Source organism: Pelodiscus sinensis, chromosome 24 (assembly GCF_049634645.1).
Source record: "Pelodiscus sinensis isolate JC-2024 chromosome 24, ASM4963464v1, whole genome shotgun sequence".
Taxonomy (NCBI): domain Eukaryota; kingdom Metazoa; phylum Chordata; order Testudines; family Trionychidae; genus Pelodiscus; species Pelodiscus sinensis.
In genome coordinates this window covers 12,150,529-12,177,823 of record NC_134734.1, presented here as the reverse complement: position 1 = coordinate 12,177,823, position 27,295 = coordinate 12,150,529, and the positions used below count along the sequence as shown (strand labels likewise).

Here is a 27,295-nt window from a genome sequence, read left to right as displayed (position 1 = left end):
TCACAGTATCTGAAGGGGAAGAGTTCATGAGACTGACTGACCCCAGAGACAATGGAAAGCAGCCAACACTCCAGCTCAGCCTGATTGACAGGTTGGACAGGCCAGTGAGGACAGTGAGAGGCCAGGCCCCGTCCTCCCTTTGAGCTGGGATTGTTCTGGCTCTCTCTCTCTCTCTGAACAAACAAGCTGTGTGCAGAAGAGGTCCTGCAAAGACAGAGAGCTGAAAAAAGCAGTGCAAGCTGTATGAAGAAGTCCTGCAAAAGGAACAGAGAGCTGAGACACTGCTAAGAGGAGTGCAAGCTGTGCTGAGGGACAGTTTTTGCAGCAGCAGAGCCAGGCATACAGAGCACCAGTAATGCAGACCCTGTGTTGAGCAACAGACTGGCAGGGCTCAGAGAGCAAAAAGGAACAGAGAAGCAACACAAGGAGCTGGAACTGGCCAAGCAGCACAGCCTGCAGCTGGATGTGGTGAGCACCTGGGACCAGCAAAGTGTGGGGAGAGGCTCTGGACTGGGAGAGGGGTCTGGCCACTTCGAGCTTGAGACTGTGTGGTCACTACCAGAACTAGCATGTCCAGCCTGTAGCCCCCCCTGCAGCATATCCAGGGCCTCTAAGAAAGAGACTGTGGACTGTCCTTATACTCTGCAGGCTGCTGTTTTGATGTCCCTGTGCTACAGAGCAGAGCTGTGTGTTCTCATTTAACCATTCTCATTTTTTCTTATTCTTTCCTCTTTAATCCGTTGTTGTTTAATAAATTGTATTTGCTTTGAATCTTATGAAGTGATCACTGGGCCAAGAAGGCCTGCAGTGTAAAGAGAGCACCTCGGAGTGGGGACACCCTAACTCCTGCCCCTAGTGACTACAAGGTCAGGGATTAAGCCCCAGGAAACCTGGGCCCAGCCTTGTTGGGGTTTCAAGGGCTCTGCTACTCAGGAGAGTGGAGGGGGAGCCCTCAGGATCAGGGAGCCGTGGGGTAAAGGAAGTGGGAGCGGGGACTCAGATCCTTTCGCTGGTTCATTTCACCGGGGTGTATAGAAGCCAGGAAAGTTCCCCACAATAGCGGGACCATTCCCCCGCCTACATAAGGGTCCCTTTCACCTACCCAAACTTTCTCCATACCCCACTTCAAACATCGCACTTTCAGCTCTGTCCAGTCAGTGTTCACTCAGACACATCACCCTGATGACTCACTCATTGAGCCAGAGGCCATGCCACCTTTGTGGTGCTCCTGTGGTCCACTTGCTCCAGCCAGCTATCTTGCTGGCTGCCTACTCCTGCCAGCTGCCTTGCTCGCCACCTGCCACTGTACCTACTGGCTGGCCACCGGTCACAGTGAGTCTGGCTCCAGGCCAAACCAGTGACTTCAGCTCTTAGTGATTTCAACTCTGAGCCACCACCTAGGCTGACCAAAAGATTCCAGCTTCTATTGGAATAGGAAAAAGACTCCTCATAAAGTCAACTTTTAGATCTATCCGTAGAGCAGGGGGGAAAGGAGGTTGGTTGAATCAGTCTTACAGCTAACACCTGGCAGACATGAAGCTGGCCAGCCCAGCCCCAACTCATCTACTCAACTCTGGAAGAGGGAGGTTTAGTCATCTGAGACCCTGTACAATGATGGTGTCTCTCCTGCAAGTACTGGTGTCATATTTACAGGTCCTACATTTAGGGGTCGCATGGTTTGTGGCCCCACAACAGCCAAATTAGTTACAAAACACCACGTTCCATTCTGACAATTCACCCTCAATCAGCCCTGGCTGAATTGAATTTATATAACCACACCCCGGATTCCTTCCCCATTCCGGCATGAGCTGTATTTTACATATCAACAGTTGATTAGCTTGCAGGACTAAACAATTTGAGTGAGCATACCCACCCCCAGGGCTGCTCTCTCCTTTCAGCTGGCTGCGTTGCAAGCAGTCATTCACCCCCTGCTTACACTTACATCAGGGTTACTCAACTTTGGAAGCCCCAGGGGCCACAGTGATACTCACAGCACATGCCCAGAACCACAATTTAAGTGTGGTTGCATATACATGCAAATATATATACAAATATAAGAAAATAGCTTCTTTCACACTGACGAGCATGAATACAAAGATTAAGGCTTAAGCTGCAGCACAGGACCCAAACATGGTCAGTGTGAGATAGTCAGCACCTCACAGGCTGTGCCCAGAAGGCTAAGCAGCCAGCACTTCCCAAATACCCCAGCGCTCCCTGGGGGCTAGGAACACCGACACCCTGTACCCCTCTCATCCACTCAGCCCCTCCCCTTGCATCTTTCAGTGCTCACCTCCTCCCCAGCAGAAGCTTCACGGTTTTGTGGAGCATGTTCCCAGTGGAGGCCATGTTCAAAAGATCCCACCTGTGGGCCCCATGTTGAGCCTCACGTAAAACCAAGTAGCATTGTGGGCCACAAGCAACCCAATGGCCAGGTGTTGAGTAGCCCTGGAACTTGTTCCTGGCTGCTACTGCCGGTACCTGGCAGAATGGTTACAAAAGTCACATTAAAGGGAGCACCTGGATTTAAACCAGGGACCTCTTGATCTGCAGTCAAATGCTCTACCACTGAGCTATACTCCCTTATGTTGCATTAGCCTCTAATTTTGAGATTTATAAAGGGCACACCGTTCCCCAAAGCTCATGTGGCAATGCATATAAGTACTACAGCTTGCACAATCCCCACACCTGTTCACACTCACCACAACATACAACAGCTTTTCTGGGAACACACACTGCTCCCCTGCTCTCCAGCATTCCTCCGAACCTCAAAGGTACAGGGTCCCTGAACTCCTTAATTTCCACAGTATTCATCCATTAATTCCCCCAATAAATTGCATTCTGACCAGAAACACAGAGAACACCTTGGCCTGTACGCCCAGCCCTGCAGAGGAATGGGGCACCAGCAAGTCCAGTCCCAATGCTGCTCCCTCTTTTTAATATTTTGTATGCTTGTGGGAAACATGGATCAGCACTCATGTCACTTTGTGGACTGTAGCCCATCATGCTGCTGGCCTTACTGTCCCATGGCGCATTGCGGTAAATAAAATAATAGAGATATACCTGTCTCCTAGAACTAGAAGGGACCTTGAAAGGTCATCGAGTCCAGTCTCCTGCATTCACAGCAGGACTAAGTACCATCCCTATAAAACCCAGCCTTCCATCTTTGCTTTGTGGCATTTTTCATTGTCCCGGCTGCAGGGCCAGGGGGGCAGGAGCAGAGCAGAGCAGGGCAGAGAAGCAGCAGGTGTCAGGCCTCTCCCTGCAATCACAGGTGGCAGCACACAGCAGAAGGGAGGAGACTTGAGGAAAATGGTGGTATAGCCCCCACTCCCACCCCTTATATCCACTAGAGGAGCAGAGAAAATAGGATCAAATGGCAGCATGGTTTGTGGTGCCAGGAAATTGGGATGTGCTTGGAATGGGATTGCTTCTCATAAAACCATACAGGAAAGAAACAGCATCAGCTCGCAGGCTCTGCCCACAAGTCTAAGCAACAGCCAGCACTTCCCACAGTGCCCCAGCGCTCCCTGCTGCTAGCAATACTGACACCCTTTACCCATCTGATCCAGCCAGCCCGTCCACTTGCATCTGTCAAATGCTCACCCTCACACACAGGACATGTCTCGCCATTGTGGAGCATGTTCCCAGTGGAGGCCATGTTCAAAGGATCCCACCTGTGGGCCACGTGTTGAGCATCACGTGATACCAAACCGCACCGTGGACAGCAAACAAACAGGCCACAGGTCTCATGCTGAGTAGGCCTGGCCTAAATATTGAACTTAGCCCTAACTACTGATAGAGCCACCTAGCAGAATGGTTACAAAGTTACACCTAAGGGAGCACCTGCATTTGAACCAGGGACATCTTGATCTACTATCAAAAGCCCTAGGACCACACAATGCTCCCTGGAACTGCACTACAAGATAATGTTGAGGTTCATAAAGGGCACATCCTTCCCCAAAGAGGTGCTCATGTGGAATAGCATATAAATACAACAGCTCGCGCAATCCCCACACCTGTTCACTCTCACCACAAACACACAACAGCTTTTCTGAGAACACAGAAAAGCTCTGGGCTTAGTCCACAGGGGGAGGGGGTATTGGGGTCCAGGAGGGCTTTCAGGTTGCAAACTCTGGCAAGTGGGAGGAGAAGGGACGCTCTGTCATCAGCGCCGCCCTCTTACTCCCTCCCATACTATGCATAGCAAGCAGGAAGCTTCTGGGGGTGCAGCTCCAAGGCAGAGGGCTGGAGAGTGGGGGGAGAGGCAACTAACGTGACAGCACACGATACCTTCCTGGCCAAACCAGCCAGGATCGCCTCTCAGGGGCTCCAAGATCTACCAGTAGATCCCAATCTACTGGATGGTGACCACTGCCCTAAGGGTACTCGTACCACAAGTTGAGAAACACTGCTCTAGGATAAACCACCTCCATGAGGAGGGTAGCTAACAGCGGTGAGAGCACATTTACAATGCTGCTTTACAGATCTGTCTCTTGTGGCGCTGAGGGGAGGAATTCACATGCCTAAATGAGAAAATTACAACAGAGCTGAATTCCCTGTGGGGACAAGCCCAAACCTGGCTCCCATGGGCAACCAGGATGGTCTGACACTAAAGTTGCAGCCTCCAGATTTGGAAGCTTTTACAGTTGCCAGCTTTCAAACCTACACAGGCAAACCCCAAGAGCTTGCTAGTCCAGCACCTTAACCACTCAGCCACAGCTACTTCAGTCAGGTTATCTTTTTCTGACACTTTGGTTCTGATCTCATGGATCTATCATTTCCTGTTCTGTTCTCAGACTGGCTTTCAATCACTCGCTCACTGCTCTGCCCTTGGGTATGACCATGGCTTCAGGACAAAGATTCTTGCCCTTTCCCTTCAGACTGGCTGAGTGTGGCTAATGGCATCACTGTACATTGTCCATTCCCTGCCTTGGCAGTGCCTTTCCCAGTTACATCTCCAGCACATCAGGAATTCCAAGAGCAGGGGACAGGTTTTCTCTGGGGCACTCAGCTTTGCAGTGTTTAAAGGCGAAATATGCATTGGATGTTGAGGTTTATCTGTTGGTGGGAATGGAAGGATGGACATAAGAGTTTTAAGCACAAAGTGAAATTACCAATTAAAAAAAAGAAAAGTGCATGTAAAGACATTGGCTGCCAAAAAAGAATGATTGACAGGTCATATGCCCTGTCTACACTATAAGGATTTCTCTATATGTTACACCGACAATCAAAAAACCCTGCTCTAATTACTTTGCTTATGCATGGACACAGCACACTCCTCCTGTCTCCAGAGCATCTGCTGTTGGTGCTCTCACATCAACAGAGACAGCAGGGACTGTGTGCAGCTATCCCACTGTGCTACTCAGAGCCGTCCTGCCCATAGTACGGTTTGGGGTGAGCACCCTAAGCCCCGCACAGTGTGGGGTCCTGTGGTGGCTGCTTCAACCATCCTAAGGACGAATCCCAGGGCAGCCTCGGAGATTACCTGAGGGAAGGTCCTGGTGTGGGGCAACAGCAGAGGTCAGCCCTATCACTCACTGCGGCGGTGGAGCAGGGCCAACCCAGCAGCCTTCTCCGTTCCACCCTGCCCCCGTGCTCTCCAAGCCCATTGCGCTCAGCTTCACTGCAGCAGCAGGAAGCAAAGTGCACTGGTCTCAGGGCATTCTGCTTCCTGCCACCAGAGAGAAGCAGGGTGCAGCAGGCTGGGACAAGGTGGCAGGGCAGAGTAGGCTATCAGGCCACTCTGGGTACGACAGTTGTGCTGAGTGCCAGAGGGGGTGTCAATCACTGCTGCTGCCCCGCCTCACGTCCCCCATAAGTCCCAGGATTGTATTACTCAGGGGAGGGGATAGAGAAAGGATGGGAAGGAACATGTATGGGGTGGGGACTGGGCCTGCTGCGAGGGTGAGGGGGGTTTCTGTGGGCCCCGAGCCTCACTTGGGACAGCCCTAGTGCTACTCCCCACCTTCTGCAACAACGAGTTGTGGGAACATTTGTTTTGGGCCTGCAAGGAACAAGATTTCAGCAAAGGTGACTGGGACACAGGGTGCAGGGAAGACGTGTGTGGTGGGCAGGGAGAGCACACTGAGCAGAAGAAAAGTGAAAATAACATTTGAAAAGTGTGTAAAAGAAAGTGACACACGACTATGATACTCAAAGGGGAGTTGTTCTTTATATCAACATAGTTGGGCCAGGGATTCCATATTATGGTCAGGGATAACCGGCTTGACAGCACCATGGCTGAAAAGGTTCTTGGACTTCTGGTGGATCACAACCTCAACAAGCCCTCAACAAGGTGATGTTGCAAAAAAAACCAATGCAGTTTAGGTTGCATTTACAGAGGCATAGCATGCAAGTCACGGGAGGTGCTAGTACCACTTCACTCAGCTCTGATTAGGCCTTATCAGGAGTACTGTGGTCAGCACTGTAAGAGAAACTGGAAAAAATCTGGAGATGATTGAAAATGATGCTCAGAGGGATGGAATGCAACCTTATGAGCAAAGGCGGAAAGATCTGGGCATATTTGGTATGCAACAAAAGGGATTAAGGGGAAGAGGGGCACATAATTGCACATTTCAAATACTTGAAAGGCTGCCACAAAAGAGATGGAGAAGTGCTGTTCTCTCTTGCCACAGAGGGCAGGACCACAGACAACAGATTCAAACTGCAGCAGAGTTTGGTGGTGCCAGAAAATGGGATGTGCCTGGAATGGGATTGCTTCTCAGAAAACCATACAGGAAAGAGACAAAATCACCAGGCACATGAAAGAGTCTGGCTGGAGATGCTCAGCCCTTCCATACGGTTCCAGACTCAAGCATCCCACCCCCCAGGGAGGACAGGGGATGAGGCTGAGGCGTTCCTTCCCCAGTTCATATGGGACTATTGCTCATTGTTCCCCTTTGTAAGGGAGTGAGTGAGGAGAAAGTGCACAGTTTTCTGCATTCCTTACTCTGGCTGGGGAGTGCAGGGGAAGAGGAATTAGATCTACCTCAGCCGGGGAGCATGTACCCTTCCAGTGATTGTGCCCAATGGTGGTGCAGGAGCCATGGATAGGCACTTCTCACTTCTCACAAACTGCTTACGTCACAAACCCTCCTAGCACCAAACAGGTCTTCAGCCATGGGTTCAACAAGTGCAGAGTGACTGCAGAATCTGCCTTTGGCAGATTGAAGAGTGATTGGCATTACCTTTTCGGCAGGTTAGACATCAATGAGGAAAACACTCCTATAGTAATAGCAGTCTGCTGTGCTCTGCACAACGTTTGTAAAGTTATTGTGGGGGGGGGGGGTGGAATTTCCTTAGCGGTAGCTCAGTCATATGGATCGTCAGGTAATTGATTTGAGCAGTCACCTCTCATGACTATCAGAGGGACTAAATTAATGTTTGTCAGTGTGGGGGGGGGGGGGAGAGGGGAGTGCTGCTCAAATCAGGGAAGCACTGAAGCAGTATTTTGATTTGAGTCCTACTCATATGTTTTTCTGCCATGTATTTGGCCAGGCATTGTTTACTTGCTGCCTCAAAGGACCCTAGTAATGATTGCACCTGGAGCACTGGTTGCACTTTTCACTTGTGCCGATTGCCACTCTTTATGAATTTCAGCAGTAACCAAGATGTGAAGGACAAAAACAAAAATCAATGTTATTCCGAAGATTCACATTTTATTAAACAGCTTTGCCACTGGCCAGCCTTGTCAGATGTCCCACTTCCTCCTCCAACTCCACTTCCTCATCCATCGCTTTGTCCTTGGGGTTGACACCGTTGGCCACTACCTCCAGCTCCAGCTTCTGGTAAGCCTGCCATGGCTGCTTGATCCTTCTTGTTTTCCCTTCCATAGCTCTTTCCGTCAATGCCATGAGCTGTCTGCCTGTTGGTATCTAAGTAGCTATGCGTGGATTGCAGCTGGAACTGCATGGTCTCCTCTCCTCACAGACTCAGCAACTCCAGTGTTCTCCAGGCAGGAGCACATTTGCTTTAGAAAGCTACCATGATCAGTTGGGAAGTTGCAATGAGAATTCTCCAAGCCAGGCAAATAGGAAGAAGAATTTCAAAGTTTCCTGGGGCTCTGAAAGGAAGGGCTGCATGTACCTGTAGGGAAGTGGAGTCCAAACTGCTGGCCAGAACGGTCATGAGATATCTCCTGGAGGATGCTTAGGCTCACTAGACTCAGTAAATCAGGGGTGGCCAACCCGTGGCTCGCGAGCCACATGCGGCTCTTCACCCCTGAAAGTGCAGCTCGCAAAGCCTCTCCCGTGGCTCACGTTGCCGCCCCATGCACCCCTACAATCGTGCCCCCTGCCACCAATGCTCACTAGGTGCAGGGGAGCCGTCCGGTATGGCAAAATGGTGCCGGCAAGATGGCAGCAGTAATGAGAGCATGATGCAGCTAAAGAGCCTATACCGCAGTTCTTAAAGGGGCAGTGTCCCTTTTTTTTCTCAATGTTGGTGCGGCTCTTTTCATTTTTTCACAGCTTTTTCGGCTCTCTTCATTTAATGGTTTGGCCACCCCTATAGTCAATCGAACACCAATGTATTCATCGCTGCCCATTCAGCCAGCAGATTGTGAGGCCATTCCCTGTGATTTAGAACTTTAATTTTCCCATTCTGTGGATAAAGTGATTATATCAAAGTGAGTGAATTTAAACCAATTCCAGAGCAGGAAAAGAGACTACTCATTGCATTGGCTGGGAATCGAACCCAGGTCAACTGCTTGGAAGGCAGCTATGCTCACCACTATACCACCAATGCACTTGGGCTGCAAGTTTCTGATGAGCTATGAAAATGACTTGTTCACACAGCCATCATGCGCAGGCTGCATTGGCTGGAGGCAGCTTATTAACACAGGGCAGACAGGTTTCCTCAGTGACGGAAAGGTGGAACAAGGGCCACAGGCTAGAGCAGAGGTGTAACGAGCACAAGTTAGGAGGTTGATAGGGTGGAGGAGGAGGGTGAAGGTGAGAGTGTGGGGTCTGGTTGGGAGGTGGTGTGCAGGATTGGATTCAAGTTGGAGGTCTGAGCAGGATGAGGCAGTGCTTTGGAGTCCCTACCTAGCAGACAGTCCAGGGGCTGGGTTCAGATAGCTCTCTGCTGCCCTCACCTTTCAGAAGCTATTCCCATTGGCTGTGATTTTCAGCCAGTGGGAGCAATGGGGATGGCACCTGCAAGCAAGCACAGGGACAGAGCTACCCCGTGCTGCTGACCCCAGAGCCAATTCCCCACACACTGCTAGCAAAGGTGGAGTTTCGGGGGGGAGGGCAGCAGCTTGTGTGTATCAGGACACGGATTCCTTTTCTTTCCATTCCCTGGACTATCAAGGAGCAAGGGGGAAGTACAGGCATTCTGTGTGTAAGCTGCATCTAAATCAATGCTTCCATTATAGCCACCTGGAATGGGAAAGGAATCTGGGGTGTGGGTATGTTCACACAGTTTGCTTAGACCTGCTAGATATCAACAGTTGTTATGTAAATACAGTTCATGCTAAAATCCTGGGTATGGTTATGTAAATACAGGTCTCTCAGTTTGCTTAGGCCTGCTAGATATTCAATTGTTAGAATGGTGTTTTGCCCATTGTAACCAATGTGGCTGTTGTGGGGTCACAAAGTGTTATCACCAAATGCAGGAATTGTGAGATATGACTGTCAATGCTTGCAATTATTGGGGGAATGCAGACAGGTCAGACTGTGCTTAACTCAGCTCAAAGGAGAGAAACTGTCAATAAAACGAACCTCAGATGGACAAGCCTTCCTCTGCAAAAACTCTGTGAAGTTTACTGGGAGAAAAGCAGGACTCTTAATCAGCAGGCTGCATGTCCTCCAGGAGTGAGCTGCAAGAATGGTTCAAGTGGTTTCTCTCCCCACCCCGCTTCTAATGATAGAATTAGAGCAGACTCCATAAGACGTCTTATGATTATTTTTAAATTTACTTCAGTGGATGACAGCAGCGAGCAGGCAGATGGCAAGTGACCAGCGGAGGGAGGGAGAAAGATGCCTCGTTATCTTCCCCACACTCAGGATGGGAGGTGAACTCTGCGGCTACATCTCTGAATTCAGGGTCTGCCCTGAGCATGGTCAGCAACTGTCAGAGAAGAGCAGGGAAGGGATGGGCATGTGACGGGGACATTGACTTTGCTGGACTTAAGAACCTGAGAGGAAAAGGACATTGCCCAACCTACTTGTGGTGGGACTGGTACTCCTGGCATTTTGCTATGAACTTTATTTGTGGTGTTTTCCCAAATGTATGTCACCTTACTTCCCTCCCCTTTTATTAAATGTTTCTTTTCTATACTCTGACTCTGTGCTTACAAGTGGGGAAGCATTGCCTCCCAGAGGCACCCAAGAGTGTTGCGTGAATTTCCCAGGTTCCTGGGTTGGACTTGAACCAGTTCTATGTTGGATGGATGGGAAGCAGGGGTGGGCAATAATTTTTTTGGGGCGGGGGCACTTCATGAATTTTGCTAGTTGGTCATGTTGCCAGCTTCACCCCAGAAGGGGCAGGGCATGGAGTGGAAGGGGCAGGGCTGGGGACTAGCCTTCCCCCAGCTTGCAACTTCTGACTCTGCTGTGTTGCCTGGCAGCTGCCTGGGTTGCTACAGCTAATTAAAAGGTTCACAGCTCTGGTCCCTACCAGACAGCACTGCAACTGTGAGCCATCAGCCATTTAAAGATCCTACTGCCTGAGCCACCACCTGGAAATTCAGGGCCATGGGCAGCAGGATGTAAATAGAATGCAGCCAGATGCAGTTCTTGGGCCGGATCCAGCCTCCATGCCATAATTTGCCCAGCCCTGATGGAGAGGAATGCCTATGTAGCCCTTGTGCCAAGTAGGGCTGGCATCAACCAGGGCCGGGTTCAATATCTAGGGGTTGCTTTTCATCCGTCTCACACAGAACCGGCTCGAGCCCCCACCCAGTAGCCTGGGAAATTCACACCCCTGGGAGCCTCTGAGAGGCAATACTTCCCCACTCGCAAGCACAGAGTCTGAGCAAAGAAAAGACTTTTAATGAAAGAGAGAGAGAGAGAAGTCACATGGCATTAACTTGGGAAAATACCACAACCAGAGTTCATATCCAACCCATGAGTAACCATCCCAGCTGAAATGGATTGAGCAATGTCCTTTGCTTGTCACGCTCAGTAGTCCAACAATGTAAGGGTCCCTTTCACCTACCCAAACTTTCTCCGTACCCCACTTCAAACATCCCACTTTCAGCTCTGTCCAGTCAGTGTTCACTCAGACACATCACCCTGATGACTCACTCATTGAGCCAGAGGCCATGCCACCTTTGTGGTGCTCCTGTGGTCGGCTTGCTCCAGCCAGCTATCTTGCTGGCTGCCTACTCCTGCCAGCTGCCTTGCTCGCCACCTGCCACTGTTCCTACTGGCTGGCCACCGGTCACAGTGAGTCTGGCTCCAGGCCAAACCAGTGACTTCAACTCTTAGTGATTTCAACTCTGAGCCACCACCTAGGCTGACCAAAAGATTCCAGCTTCTATTGGAATAAGAAAAAGACTCCTCATAAAGTCAACTTTTAGATCTATCCTTAGAGCAGGGGGGAAAGGAGGTTGGTTGAATCAGTCTTACAGCTAACACCTGGCAGACATGAAGCTGGCCAGCCCAGCCCCAACTCATCCACTCAACTCTGGAAGAGGGAGGTTTATTCATCTGAGACCCTGTGCAATGATGGTGTCTCTCCTGCAAGTACTGGTGTCATATTTACAGGTCCTACATTTAGGGGTCGCATGGTTTGTGGCCCCACAACAGCCAAATTAGTTACAAACCACCAGGTTCCATTCTGACAATTCACTCTCAATCAGCCCTGGCTGAATTGAATTTATATAACCACACCCCGGATTCCTTCCCCATTCCGGCATGAGCTGTATTTACATATCAACAGTTGATTAGCTTGCAGGACTAAACAATTTGAGTGAGCATACCCACCCCCAGGGCTGCTCTCTCCTTTCAGCTGGCTGCCTTGCAAGCAGTCATTCACCCCCTGCTTATACCTACATCAGGGTTACTCAATTTTGGAAGCCCCAGGGGCCACAGTGATACTCACAGCACATGCCCAGAACCACAGTTTAAGTGTGGTTGTATATACATGCAAATATATATACAAATATAAGCAAATAGCTTCTTTCACACTGACGAGCATGAATACAAAGATTAAGGCTTAAGCTGCAGCACAGGACCCAAACATGGTCAGTGTGAGATAGTCAGCACCTCACAGGCTGTGCCCAGAAGGCTAAGCAGCCAGCACTTCCCAAATACCCAAAATTGACTGTGATTTTCAGCCAGTGGAAGCAATGCGGGTGGTATCTGCAAGCAAGCACAGGGTAGAGCTTCCCAGTGCTCCGCATCCCAGAGCGTATCCCCCACATGCTGCCAGCAAAGGTGGAGTTTTGGGAGGGGGGCAGCAGCTGTGTGTACCAGGACATGGCTTCCTTTTCTTCCCAGTCCCTGGACTATGAAGGAGCAAGGGGAAAGTACTTGCATTGCCTGTGTGAGCAGGGTCTGAATCAATGCTTCCATTACAGCCAAATAGAATGGGCAAGGAATCCTGGGTGTCATGCTCATTCAGTTTGCTTGCACCTGCTAGATATTCAACAGTTGTTATGTAAATATGGCTCATGATGGAATGGGAAAGTGATCCTGGGTATGATTATGTAACCTTTCTGCTGGGAAGGCTCAGCAGCAACCAGGGCCGGGTTCAATATCTAGGGGTCCATCTCACACAGAACCGTCTCGAGCCCTCACCAAGTAGCCTGGGAAATTCACACACCTATGGGCGCCTCTGAGAGGCAATGCTTCCCCGCGCGCAAGCACAGAATCTGAGTGTAGACATAGCCCAAAAGTGTCTGGAGTCCAGCAGCCCAGCACTCCCTTGGGGCTCAGAACACGGACACTCTGTACCCCTCTCATCCACTAAGCCCATCCCCTTGCATCTTTCAGTGCTCGCCTCCCCCCCCAGAAGAAGCTTCACCGTTGTGGAGCATGTTCCCAGTGGAGGCCATATTCAAAAGATCCCACAGGTGGGCCCCGTGTTGAGCCTCACATAAAACCAAGTAGCATTGTGGGCCACAAGCAACCCAATGGCCAGGTGTTGAGTAGCCCTGGAACTTGTCCCTGGCTGCTACTGCCGGTACCTGGCAGAATGGTTACAAAATCGTTATTAAAGGGAGCACCTGGATTTAAACCAGGGACCTCTTGATCTGCAGTCAAATGCTCTACCACTGAGCTATACTCCCTTATGTTGCATTAGCCTCTAATTTAGAGATTTATAAAGGGCACACCCTTCCCCAAAGCTCATGTGGCAATGCATATAAGTACTACAGCTTGCACAATCCCCACACCTGTTCACACTCACCACAACATACAACAGCTTTTCTGGGAACACACACTGCTCCCCTGCTCTCCAGCATTCCTCCGAACCTCAAAGGTACAGGGTCCCTGAACTCCTTAATTTCCACAGTATTCATCCATTAATTCCCCCAATAAATTGCATTCTGACCAGAAACACAGAGAACACCTTGGCCTGTACGCCCAGCCCTGCAGAGGAATGGGGCACCAGCAAGTCCAGTCCCAATGCTGCTCCCTCTTTTTAATATTTTGTATGCTTGTGGGAAACATAGATCAGCACTCATGTCACTTTGTGGACTGTAGCCCATCATGCTGCTGGCCTTACTGTCCCATGGCGCATTGCGGTAAATAAAATAATAGAGATATACCTGTCTCCTAGAACTAGAAGGGACCTTGAAAGGTCATCGAGTCCAGTCTCCTGCATTCACAGCAGGACTAAGTACCATCCCTATAAAACCCAGCCTTCCATCTTTGCTTTGTGGCATTTTTCATTGTCCCGGCTGCAGGGCCAGGGGGGCAGGAGCAGAGCAAAGCAGGACAGAGAAGCAGCAGGTGTCAGGCCTCTCCCTGCAATCACAGGTGGCAGCACACAGCAGAAGGGAGGAGACTTGAGGAAAATGGTGGTATAGCCCCCACTCCCACCCCTTATATCCACTAGAGGAGCAGAGAAAATAGGATCAAATGGCAGCATGGTTTGTGGTGCCAGGAAATTGGGATGTGCTTGGAATGGGATTGCTTCTCATAAAACCATACAGGAAAGAAACAGCATCAGCTCGCAGGCTCTGCCCACAAGTCTAAGCAACAGCCAGCACTTCCCACAGTGCCCCAGCGCTCCCTGCTGCTAGCAATACTGACACCCTTTACCCATCTGATCCAGCCAGCCCGTCCACTTGCATCTGTCAAATGCTCACCCTCACACACAGGACATGTCTCGCCATTGTGGAGCATGTTCCCAGTGGAGGCCATGTTCAAAGGATCCCACCTGTGGGCCACGTGTTGAGCATCACGTGATACCAAACCGCACCGTGGACAGCAAACAAACAGGCCACAGGTCTCATGCTGAGTAGGCCTGGCCTAAATATTGAACTTAGCCCTAACTACTGATAGAGCCACCTAGCAGAATGGTTACAAAGTTACACCTAAGGGAGCACCTGCATTTGAACCAGGGACATCTTGATCTACTATCAAAAGCCCTAGGACCACACAATGCTCCCTGGAACTGCACTACAAGATAATGTTGAGGTTCATAAAGGGCACACCCTTCCCCAAAGAGGTGCTCATGTGGAATAGCATATAAATACAACAGCTCGCGCAATCCCCACACCTGTTCACTCTCACCACAAACACACAACAGCTTTTCTGAGAACACAGAAAAGCTCTGGGCTTAGTCCACAGGGGGAGGGGGTATTGGGGTCCAGGAGGGCTTTCAGGTTGCAAGCTCTGGCAAGTGGGAGGAGAAGGGACGCTCTGTCATCAGCGCCGCCCTCTTACTCCCTCCCATACTATGCATAGCAAGCAGGAAGCTTCTGGGGGTGCAGCTCCAAGGCAGAGGGCTGGAGAGTGGGGGGAGAGGCAACTAACGTGATAGCACACGATACCTTCCTGGCCAAACCAGCCAGGATCGCCTCTCAGGGGCTCCAAGATCTACCAGTAGATCCCAATCTACTGGATGGTGACCACTGCCCTAAGGGTACTCGTACCACAAGTTGAGAAACACTGCTCTAGGATAAACCACCTCCATGAGGAGGGTAGCTAACAGCGGTGAGAGCACATTTACAATGCTGCTTTACAGATCTGTCTCTTGTGGTGCTGAGGGGAGGAATTCACATGCCTAAATGAGAAAATTACAAGAGATCTGAATTCCCTGTGGGGACAAGCCCAAACCTGACTCCCGTGGGCAACCAGGATGGTCTGACACTAAAGTTGCAGCCTCCAGATTTGGAAGCTTTTACAGTTGCCAGGTTTCAAACCTACACAGGCAAACCCCAAGAGCTTGCTAGTCCAGCACCTTAACCACTCAGCCACAGCTACTTCAGTCAGGCCATTTTTTTCTGACACTTTGCTTCTGATCTCATGGATCTATCATTTCCTGTTCTGTTCTCAGACTGGCTTTCAATCACTCGCTCACTGCTCTGCCCTTGGGTATGACCATGGCTTCAGGACAAAGATTCTTGCCCTTTCCCTTCAGACTGGCTGAGTGTGGCTAATGGCATCACTGTACATTGTCCATTCCCTGCCTTGACAGTGCCTTTCCCAGTTACATCTCCAGCACATCAGGAATTCCAAGAGCAGGGGGCAGGTTTTCTCTGGGGCACTCAGCTTTGCAGTGTTTAAAAGCAAAATATGCATTGGATGTTGAGGTTTATCTGTTGGTGGGAATGGAAGGATGGACATAGGAGTTTTAAGCACAAAGTGAAATTACCAATTTAAAAAAAAAGAAAGTGCATGTAAAAACATTGGCTGCCAAAAAAGAATGATTGACAGGTCGTATGCCCTGTCTACACTATAAGGATTTCTCTATATATTACACCAACAATCAAAAAACCCTGCTCTAATTACATTGCTCATGCACGGACACAGCACACTCCTCCTGTCTCCAGAGCGTCCGCTGTTGGTGCTCTCACATCAACAGAGACAGCAGGGACTGTGTGCAGCTATCCCACTGTGCTACTCAGAGCCGTCCTGCCCATAGTACGGTTTGGGGTGAGCACCCTAAGCCCCGCACAGTGTGGGGTCCTGTGGTGGCTGCTTCAACCATCCTAAGGACGAATCCCAGGGCAACCTGGGTGATTACCTGAGGGAAGGTCCTGGTGTGGGGCAACAGCAGAGGTCGGCCCCATCACTCACTGCGGCGGTGGAGCAGGGCCAACCCAGCAGCCTTCTCCGTTCCACCCTGCCCCCATGCTCTCCAAGCCCATTGCGCTCAGCTTCACTGCAGCAGCAGGAAGCAAAGTGCACTGGCCTCAGGGCATTCTGCTTCCTGCCACCAGAGGGAAGCGGGGCGCAGCGGGCTGGGACAAGGTGGCAGGGCAGAGTAGGCTATCAGGCCACTCTGGGTACCACAGTCGTGCCGAGTGCCAGAGGGGGTGTCAATCACTGCTGCTGCCCTGACCCAGGTCCCTCATAAGTCCCAGGCTTGCGTTACTCAGGGGAGGGGGTAGAGAAAGGATGGGGAGGAGCAAATATGAGGTGTGGACTGGGCCTGCTGCGGAGGTGAGGGGGGTTCTTTGGGCTCCAAGCCTCACTTGGGTCAGTCCTGGTGCTACTCATCACCTTCTGCAACCGGAGTTGTCGGAAGGTTTGTATTGTAGCTGCAAGGAACATAAGATTTCAGCAAAGGTGACTAGAACACAGGGTGCAGGGAAGACGTGTGTAGTGGGCGGGGAGAGCACACTGAGCAGAAGAAAAGTGAAAATAACATTGGAAAAGTATGAAAAAGACCACTGACAATAGATTCAAACTGCAGCACAATTCAGTGGTGCCAGAAAATGGAATGTGCCTGGAATGAGATTGCTTCTCAGAAAACCATACAGAACAGAGACAGAATCATCAGGCACAAGAAAGAGTTTGGCTGGGGGCGTCCCTCCCTGCAATACTGTTCCAGACTTGGGCATCCCACACCTTAGGCAGGACAGGGGATGGGACTGAAGCATTCCTTCCCCAGTTCATATGGGACTATTGATCACTGTTCCCCTTTGTGAGTGAATGAGTGAGGGGAAAGTGCAGTTTTCTGCATTCCTTATTCTGGCTGGGTAGCACAGGGGACAGAGGAACTTAGAACTGCCCCAGCCAGGGGACATGTACCACTCCCATGGTTGTGTCCGCTGGAGGTGTAGCAACCTTGGAGAGACACTTCTCACCTGACTCAAGGTGCTTACATCACAAATCTTGATAGCACCAAAGAGGTTCAAGAAGTGCAGAGTGACTGCAGAATGTGCCTTTTACATCTCAGATGTCCCACATCTTCTTCCAACTCCACTTCCTCATCCATCACTTTGTCCTTGGAGTTGACACTTCTGGACATTATTTCCAACTCCAGCTTCTGGTAAGCCTGCCATGGCTCCTTGATTGTACCTGCATTCTTTTTCATGGCTCTTTCCATCTATGCCATGAGCTGTCTGCCCGTTGGTATCTAAGTAACTATGCAAGGACTGGAGCTGGAACTGCATAGCCTCCTCTCCTCGCAGACCCAGCAAGTCCAGTGTTCTCTAGACAGGAGCATATTTGCTTTAGAAAGCCACCATGATCAATAGGGAACTTGCAATGAGAATTCACCAAGCCAAGCAAATAGGAAGAAGAATTTCAAAATTTCCTAGGGTTTTGAAGGGAAGGGCTGCATATACCTGTAGGGAAGTGGAGTTCAAACTGCTGACCAGAATGGCCATGATGGGAATTGTGAGATATCTCCTGGAGGATCGCTAGGCTCACTAAATGCAGTAAATTGTACCCAATGTATAGGTCGTTGGGCATTCATTCAGCAGATTGTGAGGACATGCCCTGTAATTGGGAACTTTAATTTTCCCATACTGTTGATAAAGTGGTTATAAGAAAGTAAGAGAAATTAGACCAATTCCAGACTAGGAAAAGTGACTTATCACTGCATTGGCTGGGAATTGAACCCAGGTCAACTGCTTGGAAGGCAGCTATGCTCACCACTATACCACCAATGCCCTTGTAATACCTGGCTCTCATGAGCTATGTAAATGACTCCTTGACACAGCCCACATGAGCAAGCTGGAATTAGCTGGAGGCAGCTTGTTAACACTGGGCAGATAGGTTTCCTCTGACTGGAAGATGGGACAACAGGCTGGGGTGGAGGTGCAACAGGCACACTATCAGAGGGAGATAGGGTGCAGGAGACAGGTGAGGATGAGAGTGTGAGATCTGGGTGGGTGGTGGTATGCAGAATTGGGTAGGGGTTGGAGGTTGGGGAAGGATGGGGCAGTGCATTGGCGTCCCTGCCTAGCACGCCATCCAGGGTTTGGGTTCAGATGGCTCCCTGCTGCCCTGACCTTTCAGGAGCTACTGACATTGGCTGTGATTCTCAGTCAGTGGGACCAATGGAGCTGGCACCTGCATGCAAGCACAAGGACAGAGCTTCCTCGTGCTTCTAATCCCACGGACAATCCCCCACACACTGCCAGCAAAGGTAGGGTTGTGGAGGGTGAGAGGTCACACAGCTGTGTGGACCAGGACATGGCTTCCTTTTCTTCCCATTCCTTGGACCAGTGTTTCCCAATTTTATTTGGCCACAGAACCCTTTCAGTTTAAAAGAATTTCAAGAAACCTCAGAATTAGTCGACCAAAAAAAAAAAAGTGTTTGGGGGAGTGCCAGCTACTCGCAGAACCCTAACTTTCACTTTGCAGAACCCCAGGGTTCCATGGAGTACCAATTGGGAAACACTGCCCTAGACTATCAAGGAGGAAGGGGAAAGTACTTGCGTTCCATGTGTAAGTAGTGTCTGAATCAATGCTTCCACTACAGCTGTGGTTCTCAACTGGTGGTCCATGGTGACTTTTTCGATGGTCCACAGGAACATTGTCCAAAGTCACACTGCGTGAGCAGGTGCTGCCATTAGGCTGTTTTACACCGTGTTCACAAGAACGTGGTGCCATCATCCATAGCGTCACAACCATGTTGTGTTGCCAGTAACTTCCGTCTAAGGCTCTGAGCGTCAGTGTAGCTGCCACCATCATGCTGAGCAGTTGCTGTGTCATTTGTCCTGTGCTACTTGTGCTGTTTTACAGGTGTGGTGTAGTTTGTTTATAATGGCAACGACAGGAAGAAATGTCGAGTGCAAGTATTCAGAGGACTACAGCAAATTCGGCTTCACTTGTCAAGAAAAAGAAGGCGTCGATTTGCCACAATGTGTTATTTGTTTCAAAGTCTTGGGAAATGATTCAATGAAGCTGGCTAAGCTGAAACTCCATCTCAAAAAGTGTCACCCCAACTTGTTGCAAAAGGATGAAGATTATTTTGAGTGGCGGTTATCAGGTCTGAAACGGCAGCGCCTTGACTCAACAAGTGCATTCTACAATAAGACAAGCAATGCAGTGCGCGCTTCCTACATTGTTGCATACAAAGTTGTACAGGTCAAGAAGCCTCACACCATTGTAGAGCAACTTGTGCTCCCCTGTGCAAAAGAGATGGTGTGGCTTGTTCTTGGCAAGGAAGCAGCAAGGAAGCTGAATGATATATCTGTCTCTAATGACACAGTATCAGTGAACAAGTTGTGGATGAAATAAAGAAGTCTCCATTGTTTGCCATACAACTAGATGAATCAGCCAACGTTGCATTGTGGTCTCAGCTATTGGTGTTCTCACGATACATGGTTGAGGGAGACTTCAGAGACGAGTTTCTTTTTTGTAAGACTCTTGATACCAACACAAAGGCTCAGGATGTGATGGAAATTGTTAACAATTTCTTTGAAGTATATGGTCTGGATTGGGTAAATCTTGTGGGTGTCACCACTGATGGTGCACCTGCCATGCTGGGCTCAAGATCCGGCTTCCAAATGCTGGTGAAACAGCGCGCTCCAATGGTAACCGGAATTCATTGCTTCATTCATAGGGAAGCTCTGGCATCAAAAACATTGCCTGATAACTGAACGCCGTTTTCAAAGGGTTGGTGAAAGTGGTGAATCATATCAAATCATTGGCTCTAAACACCAGGCTGGACATGGGTTCCAACTTTGATGTGTTGTTGTTCTACATTTCTGTACGGTGGTTGTCAGCAAGGATCGTACTCAACAGAGTTTTTCAATTGAGAGAGGAGCTGGGTTTACTTCTCCAGGCTCAAGGGAAAGAGGAATTCTGAAATGTCCTGATGCAGTCAAATTTAGAACTTGCGTCTCTTGTCGATATTTTTGGAATCTTGAACAAACTGAATCTTCAGCTGCAAGGGAAAGGTGCAAATCTGTTCTTTCACCAAAGCATCATCAAGGCTTTTCTTGACAAATTGGAACTCTGGATCGTAAGAGTCGAAGACAATAATTTGGTTCAATTTCCATATATGGATGCCATGCTTGGGAAAAAGGAAGCCTTTCGGACACAAATTCTCCATCATTTATGGAAGCTCCAAGACGAATTCCAACGATACTTTCTGGAGGTGGACAGGACAAGGGAAGGATTATCTTTCATAAGGAATCCATTTACAATAGATGTTAATAGTGTTCCAGAGGATCTGCAGGAGGAATACTTGGATCTGAAAAATGATTTTGTGGCTCAAGACGTGTACCAGCAGTCTATCATAGAGAAATTTTGGGCCAGCATGACCAGGAGTTACCCAAATCTGTCAGCACACGCAGTCAGATTTCTTTTGCCATTTGCATCAACTTATATGTGTCAGACTAGATTTTCATGTTTGTTGCCCGTTAAGTCCAAACAGGAATCGGCTTGCAGTGAAAAGCGATATTCGTTGTGAATTATCAACTACCACTCTAAACATTTAAAAGCTTGTCAGTGACAAGAGAATCCAAAAATCTGTTAGTAAGAAATACATTTCAAACCAAAATGTTCCTTGTCTGCTCTTTTTTATCATGTCTCAAAAAGGAGGTAGTCCACAAAAATTTTTTGATTGGCCTCATGGTCCGTGGGCTGAAACGAGTTGAGAACCACTGCACTACAGCCAAATGGAACAAGGAAGGAATCCTGGGTGTGGTTATGTTTACTCAGTTTGCTTAGACGTGCTAGATATTCAGCCATTGTTAGGTAACAGTTCATGCTAGAATGGGAAAGTAAACCTGGGTGGCACCTGCAAGTGAGTGAAATTAAACTGATTCCAGACCAAGAAAGGAGACTTGCATTGGCTAGGAACCAAACACAGGTCAATTGCTTGGAAGGCAGCTATGCTAAACACTATACCATCAATGCACTTGAGCTGCAAGTGTCTCCTGAGGTCTGAAAATGACTCATTCACACAGACCTCATGAGCAGGCTGGAGTGGCTGGAGGCAGCTTGTTAACACTGGGAAGACAGGTTTCATCAGTGACTGGAAGTTGAGACAGGGGCTGCAGGCTGGGGTGGGGGTGCGACAGGTACAATATAGAAGACTGGGAGGGTGCAAGAGGAGGGTGCAGAAGGAGGCGGAAGGTGAGATTGTGGGATCTGGGTGGGCAGTGGTGTGCAGAATTGGGCTGGGGTCAGAGATCTGGGCAGGATGGGGCAGTGCATTGGAGTCCCAACCTAGCACACTGTCTAGGGGTTGAGTTCAGATGGCTCCCTGCTGCCCTCACCTTTCAGGAGCTACTCCTATTGGCTGTGATTTTCAGCCAGTGAGAGCAATGGGAGTGGCACCTGCAAGCAAGCACAGGGACAGAGCTTCCCCATGCTGCTGATCCCAGAGCCAATTCCCTACACGCTGCCAGCAAAGGAGGAGTTTCAGGGGGGCAGCAGCTTGTGTGTTCCAGGACACGGCTTCCTTTTCTTCCCATTCCCTGGACTATCAAGGAGCAAGGGGAAAGTACTTGCATTCCGTGTGTAAGCAAGGTCTGAATCAACGCTTCCATTACAGCCAAATGGGATAAGAAAGGAATTCTGTTATGGTTATGTTCACTCAGTTTGCTTAGACCTCCTAGATATTCAACAGTTGTTATGTAAATACAGTTCATGCTAGAATGGAAAAGTAATGCTGGGTATGATTATATAAATACAGTTCTCCCAGTTTGCTTAGGCCTGCTAGATATTCAGTTGTTAGAATGGTGTTTTGCCCATGGTAACCAATTCAGCTGTAGTGGAGTCACAAACCGTGTTAACACTAAATGCAGGAATTGTGAGATATGACCATCAATGCTTGCAGTTATTGGGGGAATGCAGAAAAGTCAGATTGTGTTTAACCCAGTTCAAAGGAGAGAAACTATCAGTGTAAAGAATCTCTGATGGACAAGCCTTCCTCTGTCAGACTCTGTGAAGTTAGCTGGGACAGGGAGAAGGGTAGAGCTCTGAACCAGCAGGCTGCATGCCTTCCAGATGTGAGCTGTAAGATTGGTTCAACCTGTTTCTCTTACCCACCTCCCTCCAATGATAGAATTAAAACAGATTCTAGAAGGAGTCTATTTATTATTTGAAAAATTTATTTCAGGGGATGCTGGAATCTTTTGGTTAGACTGTGCTGGGGGCCAAGATATGAAATCACTTAAAGGCTGAAATTGCAGAGAGCAACTTTGGCCCAGAGAAAAATCCATCATAAGGCCAGCAGCAGCAGCCAGTGTGAGCAGCGGCAGTGGTCTGCAGTATGCTTCCAGGAGCAGCAGTTGGTGAAATCAGCGGCAGATGGCCAATAGGGCGGCTGGTGGGAGCAGCCAGCAGGAGCAGCACATAGGTGGCATTGCCACATGCTCAATTGCCACATGCTCATCATCATGATGATGTACCTATGAACTCTGAGTCTGCATGGACTGGACAGAGGCATGAGTGGGATGTTTGAAGTAGGGGAAAACACACTATATGACTTGGGGGTTGGATTAAAGATCTTTAAGCAAAAGACTCTGTTCTGTGGATGGTACCTTGCTTATGTGTTTTCTTTGCTTATTTGTGTTTCTGTAGGTTGATGGTAGATTATTATTATTAAACAGACTATTTCTATCTCTGACTCAGTGCTTGCAAGAGGGGAAGAATTGCCTCTAAAGGTGCTCAGTGTGTAGGTTGGAATTTTCCCAGATTAGTCCCAGGGACAGATGAAGTCCCCGGCTACCCTGGATCTGGTCTCCAGGGATCAGGACTCCTGCCCCCCAGCATTGGGGAGCCCTCACTGGCACACCAGGCCCTGCTGCCCCTCGCCTGACTGATTTTTCTGTGGGTCAGCAGCCCTAACCCAAGAAAGGTTCCCTACCCTTGCCCTAACCTCCAGCACATTCAAAGACTCACCTGCTGCACAAAAGCTCCTTTATTCTAGGTTCTACTTACAGCCCGCTCCCCCACCCACTTTTAGGGGTTGTAATTTCAGGACCCACAGGGAAGTTAAAGTAACCTGCCCAAGATCATATACTCCTTAGGAGAAAATAAAGAGGAAAAAATATCCAGCAGTTTCTAGCCAAGTGTTCAATGAACCCAAAAAGTGAGATTAGTGAAATAAGACGGTGCAATTAACTATTTGGTACTATGCTAAAGCTGCAATTATGCAGATACAACCAACTCTGTGGTTAGTTACTAGAGACTCTGCTGCCCATCATGTTTCCTGTAAACAGCTGCCATTTCAATGCATCTGAAAGCTGCAAAGGCAATGATCTGGGTTGAAGGAAGGTTGCCATTTTTAGAACCTTAATTTATATTGTGTGCACAAAGGGTTGAATGTGCAACTTCACCAGCTGTACAAGAGACTGAGTCTGCATCTCAGCTTTGATTAATCTGAGTTTTGTATTCCTGTTGTGATACTCTTCCTGATTATAAAATTCTGGTCACAGATAGAATAAGGGGTGGAATGGGCTACTTTGTGTTACATTTGGTGAGTAAATGTAAACTAGAGATTGGAACTGATTTCAGGAGATAGTCAGGTGTGCTAGATTCATATACATTTGAAGAGGGAAAATGTTGAGTGTTTGTAATATCTCCATTCAGTGGAACTTCTGAACATACTGGAAATGGATATGAGAATATGATTTCATTATAAAAGCTATTGGCAAGGGAGCACCTGGATTTGAACCAGGGACCTCTTGATCTGCAGTCAAATGCTCTACCACTGAGCTATACTCCCCAACTCTTTTACCTAATATGACTTTGATCATTATGAAGGATACAACTTTCCAAAGACAGTCTCAGATGAAAATACATCTAAATAGTATGGCTTCCACAATTTCTACATCTGTTCAGGTTTTTTTGGACCATATCCTGCTCTCCTTCCCTCTCTAGTATTGCTCCAAACCTCAAAGCGACAGGTCCCTGTACACAGAACCCCTTAATAGGGATGTTAAATATTAGTTAATGGAATAGTCTAGTAACCTCATGAATTCTTATCTGTTACTTGACTATTCTATAGTACCTGGGGGGCAGGGCTGGCAGCCAATGAACTCTGGCCCCACTCCCGAGGAGTCCCTTGGGGAGTGGGGTGGGGCTGGGCCTGGCTTTCCCCATGTGCCGCGAGGAGCTAGGCCCAAGCCACTCTAGGCCCGGCTCTCTGCCTCTGGCCACCGGGGAGCTGGGCTGGGCTGGGCTGTGGCTGGTCAGTACACTCCCTCCCTCCCCCTCACACACACAACGGGGACAAGACCGCACAACATGCAGCTCCAGCTCTGGCCCCCCTGTGAGGAGAAAAGGCCATGTGGCACGTAGCTCTGGCTCTGGCCCCTTTCTCCCACCAGGGGAAAGCCCACACAGGCCATGCACTCTTCCCCCTGGAGCAGGGGGGCCTTTCTGACACCTTGCTGGGACCATGCTTTTCCCCTGCCGCCAAAAACAAGTGAGGAAAAGGGGAGGAAGGAGGGAGAGGCTGCGGGACACTGCATGACATGCTGATGTCACTCTGTCATCCCATAGGAAAAACTTTTTTAAATATATAGAGAAAATATATAGTTTCATATCCTTCTCCAGTATGTTCAGTAATTGCACTGAATGGGGATATTTTAAACTTTTGACATTTTCTCTCCCCAAAAATATATGTCTAGCACACCTAACCATCTGAAATCAGTTCCAATCTCTAGTTTACATTTTCTTACCAAATGTAACAAAAAGTAGTGGATTCTTCTCCTAATCAATCTGTGACTAGAATCTTAGAATAAGGCAGAGTACAGGGAAAGTATCACAACGGGAATACATTAAAAACTGGGATTAATCAAAGCTGAGATGCAGACTCAGTTTCTTGTAGTGTCTACCTCTTGCACATTTAAACCTTTCTTGGAGCACACAATATAGACTGGGCTCTAAAAATGGCAACCTTCCTTCAGCCAAGATCATTACCTTTGCAACTTTCAGATGCAATGAAATGGCAGCTGTTTACAAACAATGTGCTTCCCTTTCATGTTTGGCAGCAGAGTCTCTAATAACCCACCACAGAGCCGGTTGTATCTGCATGATTGTAGGTTTGGTGTAGTTTCAGATAGTTAATTGCACAGTCTCTAGTCTCACTTTTTGGTTTCATTGAACACTTGGCTAGAAACAGCTGGGTATGTTCCCCCTTTATTTTCCCCGGTGTGATCTTGAGCATGTTACTTTAACTTCCCCGTGGGTCCCAAAATTACATCCCCTAGAAGTGGGTGGGGAGCAGGCTGTTTGTAGAACTTAGAATAAAGGAGCTTTCGTGCAGCAAGTGAGTCTTTGACTGTGCTGGGCTAAAGCAAATAGTACATTTCAAGGGCAGACACAAGCATCATAGAAATTTTAAGGTACTGTTCTCAAAATCAGACATTATTTATAGGTCCAGAGCAGAGGTGGGGAACCTTTTTTGGGTTGAGTGACACTGACCCACAGAAAAATCAGTTGGATGGAGGCAGTCGGGGTTGGACTCCGAGTGAAGGTTTCACAGTGTTGGGGGAGCAGAAGCCCTGAACCCCAGGAGGCAGATCCAGGGAATCTGGGGACCTCATCTGGCCCTGGGACTAAGGCTCCCTACCCCTGGGTTAGGGCAAATGCTTAGGAAATAACCCTAATTGTCCCCAAACCTAATCCCTCATTGCAGTAGATCCATTGACTTCAGTCAGGGCAACAGGGAGGGATGCACAGGGGTCAGCAGCCAATGGAAGGGGAGAGCCTTTAGGTATCCCAGGAGTCTGGCACCAGCAGCAGGGGTTTCATCCCACACTCCCTGCTGCAGGGTGTCAGGGAACCTTGAGCCTCATGGATGGAATCAAGGCAAGTCCCTGGACTATGGACTCTGCCTGGAAGGGGAAGGAGGAGAGAAAGTGACTCTGAGATCAGCAGAATGGGGAAATTCTGTCCCTGTGCTTGTTTGCAGGTTCCACTCCCATAGCTACACTGGCTAAAAATCCCAGCCAATGGGAGTAGTGCCTGAAAGTTCAGGATGGCATGGAGCCATCTGTGCCCCCCACAGGAGCTATACAAGACAGTCACCCCAATCCTCTGCTTCCTCCTGCCCAGAACCCCACCCCCAGGCCACTCCTACACACCATCTCCCACCCAGACACCATGCTCTAACTCTCACCCTCCTCCTCCTCCACCCTACCTGCCTCCTATATTGTTCCTGTTGCACCTCCACCCCAGCCTGCAGCCCCTGTCCCATCTTCTAGTCACTGAGGAAACCTGTCTGCCCAGTGTTAACAAACTGCCTCCAGTCAATTTAACTTGTGCATGAGGGCTGTGTGAGACAGTCATTTTCATAGCTCACCAGAAACTTATCAAGCAAGTGCATTGGTGGTATAGTGGTGAGCATAGCTGCCTTCCAAGCAGTTGACCTGGGTTCGATTCCCAGCCAATGCAATAAGTCTCTTTTCCTGATCTGGAATTGGTTTAATTTCACTCACTTTGTTATAACTACTTTATCAACAGAATGGTCTTCACTGTCAGCCAGCTATCGATCCAGTGGGGCTCCCTTTACTGCATCTAGTGACCCTATGCATCCTCCAGGAGATATCTCACAATCCCAGCATAACTGCTCTGGTCAGCAGTTTGAACTCCACTTCCCTGCAGGTATATGCAGCCCTTCCCTTCAAAGCCCCAGGAAAGTTTGAAATTCTTCCTATTTGCTTGATTTAGAGCAGGGGTGTCCAAACTTTTTTCAAAGAGGGCCAGATTTGATGAAGTGAACATGCGTGAGGGCCGACCATTTTGCCTGACATTCTTTGAACCATTAAAATTAAATGCAAATTAACTATTTTATGCAAAGTTTATTGCAAACGGCATACTTTTCATTTCGTCACATGGGTGACAAATCTAAATAGGTGTTAAATCACTCTGCCTTTCATATCTGAAGGCCAGATGAAAAAAAAAATCCAGGAAGCTGAAATATATGTCAGGAACATTGTAAAGTACATTACATATTATTGGTAATAAAGGTTGTC

General features: G+C 48.8%; 1 protein-coding gene and 6 non-coding genes across 7 annotated transcripts in view; 1 reads left to right on the top strand and 6 right to left on the bottom strand.

Moving 5' to 3' along the window:
- The window catches only part of LOC102443733 (uncharacterized), a 277,521-nt gene that overhangs the window by 143,558 nt on the left and 106,668 nt on the right, over window positions 1-27,295 (bottom strand). The window lies entirely within an intron of this gene.
- TRNAC-GCA (transfer RNA cysteine (anticodon GCA)) lies at window positions 2,509-2,580 on the bottom strand. Its single transcript has one exon. It is a non-coding gene; the product is annotated as a tRNA-Cys (tRNA).
- Window positions 8,674-8,745, bottom strand: TRNAG-UCC (transfer RNA glycine (anticodon UCC)). Its single transcript has one exon. It is a non-coding gene; the product is annotated as a tRNA-Gly (tRNA).
- On the bottom strand, window positions 13,166-13,237 carry TRNAC-GCA (transfer RNA cysteine (anticodon GCA)). The gene has a single exon. It is a non-coding gene; the product is annotated as a tRNA-Cys (tRNA).
- Window positions 17,948-18,019, bottom strand: TRNAG-UCC (transfer RNA glycine (anticodon UCC)). Its single transcript has one exon. It is a non-coding gene; the product is annotated as a tRNA-Gly (tRNA).
- On the bottom strand, window positions 23,968-24,039 carry TRNAC-GCA (transfer RNA cysteine (anticodon GCA)). The gene has a single exon. It is a non-coding gene; the product is annotated as a tRNA-Cys (tRNA).
- Window positions 26,643-26,714, top strand: TRNAG-UCC (transfer RNA glycine (anticodon UCC)). The gene has a single exon. It is a non-coding gene; the product is annotated as a tRNA-Gly (tRNA).